A 6,934-nucleotide genomic window follows, 5' to 3' on the forward strand; every position below is an offset into this window, starting at 1 on the left:
AAATACCACAATACATATATAGTACTTACAAAAGTAAACGTATTACACGTTTATCGGGTATTCTGAAATACAGACTTAGCCTACCATTTGACTACCTGTGTGAGCATAATACACGCGTACATCCAGCTTCGATTTTGTTTCTCAACGCAAAGACGTTTTCCCGAGCACAGTTTTAAACAGGAAAGTGCATGTCAACAAATCCGTACTTGAGTACTGCTACAGCGGCATGCCATATATTTATGAACAAACATGGCTGACGTCACTGGGAGGACGCAGGTCAGCGGCAAATTCAAACTCGTGTAACAACCAAATTATTAAAGAACTGACCTTAATACAGTTAGCTCTCGTTAATCCGACACTCATTAATTCGACAATCACGTGGACTTGGTGATGTATCCCTTGGCAGCTATTATTTTCCTCAGACGACGTGGGATAGACAAATACAGGTTTCTGATATAGTTCACAGGTATGTTTTCCCCACGTGTCGGATCTCTCGCTCCAATCCTCACGGGTATTGATGTAAACAATACGTTGTCGCAGTCGGTTTTTCAGCAGAAGCCAGCAGTTCTCTATAATATTGGCATCTGGAGACTGTGCTGGCCACAAAATGCCATTTATGTCATTTCTTTGTTTATATTCTGCTACCATACGGGCTCTGTGCCCATGCGCCTTGTCGTCTTGAAAAATATCATTTTCATTTGGGAAATGCCGGACAATAACAGGCCACAACTCGGAATCAAGAATATCAATGTATTTCTGAGCATTTATGTTACCTTCTACAACAGTTTGCGTTCCAACACCATGACAAGTTATGCAGCCCCAGACCATCAAAGAAAGACGAGCATGACACCCGGGGCTCAAACATTGTGGGGTGTACTCTTCGCCCGGCCTTATCCACACATACACACAGTTGTTTTCTCCAATACCTATTTTACATTCATCACTGAAGATGACTCTGCTCCATTCTTCATTAATTCTCCATCGAAGTTTTCTTCTGGCCCAAGCGAGGCGATTTCTCACATTCACATCTCTGAACCGGATTTTCTTTCGAACGACACGTCTATGATAATTATTGTTTTTGACTTGTACGCTCGGAGACAGTTCTGATCCTATTCTGATTAAACCTTGAGGTGATTTCCGGCAAAGGAGAAATCCGGCTGTTTTTTTACTAACTTTAAAAGTTGACGAGTTTCCCGTGCAGTCAGCGTCCAGTTCTTGGGCGATTTTCTGTGCTTTCACGTTCCAGAAATCCCTTTACAACACTTTAAACTGTGTTCCGAGGTAAACCAAGATCCCCGGCAATTTCACTGTATTTTTGGTGCTGTTGAAACTTCGCAGTAATCAAATCTTTAACAGACTGTGACAATTCTCTTCTTTTCCCCACGCTACCGGAAGTCGCCTGCTTAACCAAGCAGACGACACAAAACGTCACGTGACTGTCACGTGCTGAAAGAGCAGGGTTAAATTTAGTATCCTGTTGAATTTCTGTTTTTGTGTTGGTCAGCGCTTGCAAAAAACAACATACCGTACACATGGTGCTTCACAACAAACCCATAACCCCTGCACCAAGATAGACCATGCCTATCATGCCTTACACTTTGGCGAGAACTCATGTCTTCAACTCAAAGCAACACTACGAGCATGGCCGGTGTCGTGATCAGGCGTTTGGCTGGCCGGTCTGACATGAAGCGTGTGGCTAAACTTGTCCAGCAAGAAGACTGGGATTTGTCTCTCTCGACTCTGATAAAGTTTAACGACATCGGCCTCTCGGATTGGTGGGTGGCAGAAAGCAGTGACGGCAGGGTCATTGGTGAGTAAAAACGTACTCTAGCGAAGTGGCTGCTTTGCATATCACTTGACTTGTTAAACCCGTGAAGATCCGGGTTAGAATTGGTCTTCGGCGATCAGGGGTGGGTCAGACTCGCTATCCCAATTGCGTAGATCGATCCTCGTGCTTTTGATCACTGGATTGTCTGGTCCAGATTCGATTACTTACAGACCGCCGCCATATAGATGGGATATTGCTGACTGCAGCGTTAAACAACAAAGAAAGAAACAAGTCGTGTTTGTAAACAAACGTGCAGGCGAAACCGGCCTTATGCGAGCCTTTTGGTTCGCTTTAGGAATTGTTTTGATTTGGTCGTACGTTCAGGTTCTAATGGTTTTTGATTGCCTTTGTAAAATATTTTGACGGGATTGGGTGATCAGGCTCGCTGATTTTTGGTTGACACATGTCATATGTTCTCAACTGCATACATCGATGTTCATGCTGTTGATTACTGGATTGTCTAGTCCAGACTCGATTTTTTTATTCACTATGGAAATCTCACCTGTTACAAATATTTATTCATTTGCAAACGAAAAACAGGCGATGTTTTTGACGGAATCAAACGTACAGCTTGTCATTGTCGTTCGGATTTCTCTCGTGTTTATCTTTTCGATTTTGAATGATTAGAACAAACATTCAGATTTCTGTCGTAAGTTCTGGGAAGGAGAGTTATTTCTGACGTGGCCTGTTATGAAATATCCTCTTATCTTTTTGTAACCATTAAAGATTTGATACCTTATTTCATGTCTGCAACTATTAATGTTTAAACTGTTATTTTATCACCGTTACCAACTGAGGACAAACATGTTCCCCAGTGAGGACTGAACCATATATTTCCGCAATGAACCGCAATCATCCTTTGTTAATTTCTGCGGCATTCTTGGAATTTCTTAAGCACGCATCCTCCGACAGACAAGGAAAGTTCATACTTCTCACCATGTCCAATCAACAAACAGGTGCTTTATCGGAAATATGTTTGATTATATTAAAAGATAATATTCGTCTATCAGTCTATCAGTAATGAATCTCGTCTCAGGAAGAAAAAGAATCATTTGTATCACACAGCCGACAAGAGAGTAAACAGGACGATTATGAAGAGACTGCTATTACAAATAAGACATTCACTACCATTCATAATCGGTCTCCTGAAGGAAGAGGCTGAAGCCTAGATTTTCGATGTATTTCATTCTCTCTACGGTTCTGCTGTACCATATTTTCGACAAATCATTTTGTTTCATGCATGAATGCGCGTGGAAATGACATCCAAAAATCTCGAAACGCTGAGATTCAGGATCAAATACATCTACTAGGAATGGACCTATCTTTTTCGTGTCCTGTATTCATTTTATGAATGTTTCAAATTCCCCTTCATAGACTCTCCCAGTCTAACCAGTCGAAGGACAAGGTATACCTCTCCGACTCCTTGCAAACAAGTTCCCCGAATTCTTTGCGGGTAACCAACGTACAAAATACCCTGTAGGCATTTCTTGACCCAAGCAATAGAAATATAAAGCATTGCAGTCCAAACCAATGCGTTTTTCACATATTTTATCAGTGTTTCCCCAAATGGAGGTTTCCCTGGCACAATGATAACGACAAACGACAATGGACGGCCTTCCACATATACCTTGTTTCACAGTTTTGCACAGGTTGCGGTCACCTATCGCGAATAGGAAAAACTTTGCTCTGATTTTCAGGGCTCTTTGGAAAATCAGAGCGCCCGCCAAGCCTGGTATGGAAACACATTGTTTGAATAAGTCAATTTGTTTATTTTAAACACTCAAACAAATTAAAAACGTTAATTGGTACGTGAATAAGCATCAGTGTACTGCACAAATAAAAGAACTGTTTGTTTTAAGTACAATTTTTGAATATATTATGTAACATTGAGATTTCAAAGTTATGTGCGTATCTATAACGCATTGGTGACATGAAACCAGTTCTAGATGGCACATGAAGTCTAACAGACACCTGCTAATATGCATACGTTCTGAAGTCAACACAAGTAAACAACAACAACAATTTTTTATTTTTAACACGGTTAAAGGAAAGATGTGAAGCTGTTTTTTTGGTTCTAGGTCATGTTTTTATGAAGTAACAGCTAAAAGGTATTAGATGGTGCGTGACTTAATGTTCTGAAACATGGTAAACATATATTTGTTACTATGATTTGATAAAATGATTAAGATAAATGACTGCTGTGATATAGAGTTGAAATGTAGTATAGTAATGTATGATTATCATACGCAGGGTAGATAAACATAATCTGTTAGGTAAGGGGGTGAATAGATACTCCGTGATTAATGGTTAGTGCTAACAGAATTTTACATTTATTAAAAATGATATTTATAAAAGTTTCTGAAGTGGGAAAGATTCATTATGCGAGAGAGACGTTATTGTCCAAGTTTTGGTGTTGAAATAATAAGTATATGTGCGCGTGATTTAATATAATTTTTGTCATACTGTGCGTACTTACTGAGGACTGTAAATGAAAATTTGATTCACCTTAATTGCGCTCTTGGGGGGTAGGGACATTTTTCTCTTTGACATTATAGATTAATGATGATTAGTGGGGTATTATAAAAACGGGACCTATGGTTACAAAAGCTACAGATGACATTTGGGTCATTGAGTTATGTACTCGCTTGTGTTCATTTCAGTCGGGTATCCTAATTTTCCTTTGAGTAACCAAGTAAATTGTACCCACCTCACTAGAACTCAATTGGGTATTTTGACATTTTCCATTCATTGCAAAAAATATAATAAAGTTTAAATGTTGGCTTACGTGTTTGTTATTTGTATCTTGATCTGTAATATAAGAATCGATAAGAAAGACTGCAAGTTCATGTGTTGAAATTGAACCTCTCAATTTCATCTATCCACCGGTGCGCAAGCTAAGATTTGACAGTTTTGTGTGTACGTTTGTAAGATCTATATTGAGTATTTACAAAAAATCAAGGGTACTTGTACGCAATAGACTTAATAGGAATTGTAAGTTTTCACATAAATATTTGCATAATTTACGCAGATACGCAGCTTATCTGTAACTCTGCGTTACAGTTGACATAATCATTGAAGAGGTACCAATAAGTAACACTTTTCCTGGAAATTTAGTTTCCACTTTCGAGGTTAAACTAAGCGATGTATCTGGTATCCATAGAGTGAGTGAGTGAGTTTAGTTTTACGCCGCACTCAGCATTATTCCAGCTATATGGAGGCGATCTTTAAATAATAAAGTCTGGACCAGACAATCCAGTAATCAACAGCATAAACATCGATCTGCGCAATTGGGAACAGATGACATATGTCAACCCAGTCAACGAGTCTGACCACCCGATCCCGTTAGTCGCCTCTTACGACAGGCATGGGTTACTGAAGGTACATTCTAACCCGGACCTTCACGGGTTGGTATCCATAGAAGGCATAATTGGCGCTGGAAGAGTGGTCGCTTGGAACGGTTAAGACAGCATTACCAGAAAGACGCACTACTAGAAATTAAGGCATAGTGTAAAGAAGTATGTTATGTTATATATATTGCAGATTTCTTCATGCGCCTTTTCCACGTCAGCAGATATGCTCAAGGCGCAACAATGACAGATTAAAAGAGTCTCCACCATTTATACAGCAATATGTACACGTCCAAATAGACGTCCTAATAATACATTGAAAACAGGTATGTTTTGAGTCCTGACTTGAATGTGGCAATACTATCAGAAACTTTCAGATTGTATGGGAGTGAGTTCCACAAAGTTGGGGCTGCATATGAAACAGTCCGGTTTCCAAAAGTTTTAAGCCTGAACTTTGGCATAAACAGAAGCTCTTGGTTGGATGATCGAAGACAGCGTTTGTTTGAGTAAGGAGTAAGCAGGTCAGAGAGATATGGGGAAGTAAGTCCGTGACGGGCCATGTAGGTCAAGCAGGGGATTTTGTAGTCGCTTCTTGCCTTGATGGGGAGCCAGTGTAACTTAAGAACAGGTGTGATATGGCCATGTTATGAAGGCTCCCGGTAAAATGTATGGATGCAGACGGCCTACGAAACTTACATTTTGAAAATATATTTCTCTTTTTTAAATTCAGATTTGAATTTCCCACTGTATCAGTCAGTGGCCACAGGAGGTGCGTTTCCATAGAAACAAACCTGTGAGTGGGTTAAATTGTTTCATTCAGGGTTTCATTCAGGTAGTGAAAGGGTTGTCGGACATTTACTATAAGGCAAATGTTTATTCTACAGTACTGTCGGAAATAGAAAAAAATGTTTTAAATTTGTTACTCTGTATCCCTAAAAATTATATAATTGCAAATAACATATCTCGAAATAACCCACATCGGCCTAACTGGGCGTTCAGTGGGATGCGTAATAGGATATCCAGAAAAGTATGTTTACTCGTAAAATCGGGCAAAACGTAGAAAAAATACGAATAGCTGCTAAAAACAATAGATCAGACTATAGATGGCAATTAGGTCGCTCAGCCAGGTATGATGACGGACCGTCGACTCACCTGGCATGAAATGAATGCGCTGCGTATAGACACAAGGGGTCATCTCAAAGATATTTTATGCTTTTTCATGTGTGTTGAATATGTCTCATCTATTGATTAACATCTTACGTGTCTTTCTTTCATAAGTTTCAGTTTAAGTTGAGCTATGTAAAAGTTTAGATATATATTTTAATAATTACTATTTTTTTAACTGTTGGTAAATTGGATATTACACCGAATGTCGTTTTGAGGAGGCGGATCTAGATATAGCTCAAATGAAGGGATGTCGTTTTCTGAATGTAAACAAACCCACGTGTACATTTGAATCTACCGGTGAAGATCTGGTTCAGAATTGATCTTCAGCAAACCATGTTTATCCAAAGAGGCGACTAGCGGGATCCGGTAGTCAGGCTCGCTGACTTGGGTGACATGTGTCATGTTTTTGTCGATGCTCAAGATGTTGATCACTTGAATGTCTGGTCCAGACTCGATTATTTACAGACCGCCATAGTATAGCTTGAATATTGCTGAGTGTGGCATTAAAACAGTGGAATATAACATAGCTCTTCATGTAATAACATCAATATATATAACATGAAGTTATCCCTTTACACTGCGGTAGGGAACT

This window comes from Haliotis rubra, unplaced genomic scaffold, assembly GCF_003918875.1.
Source record: "Haliotis rubra isolate DU_JTF1 unplaced genomic scaffold, ASM391887v1 Scf69, whole genome shotgun sequence".
Lineage (NCBI taxonomy): Eukaryota > Metazoa > Mollusca > Gastropoda > Lepetellida > Haliotidae > Haliotis > Haliotis rubra.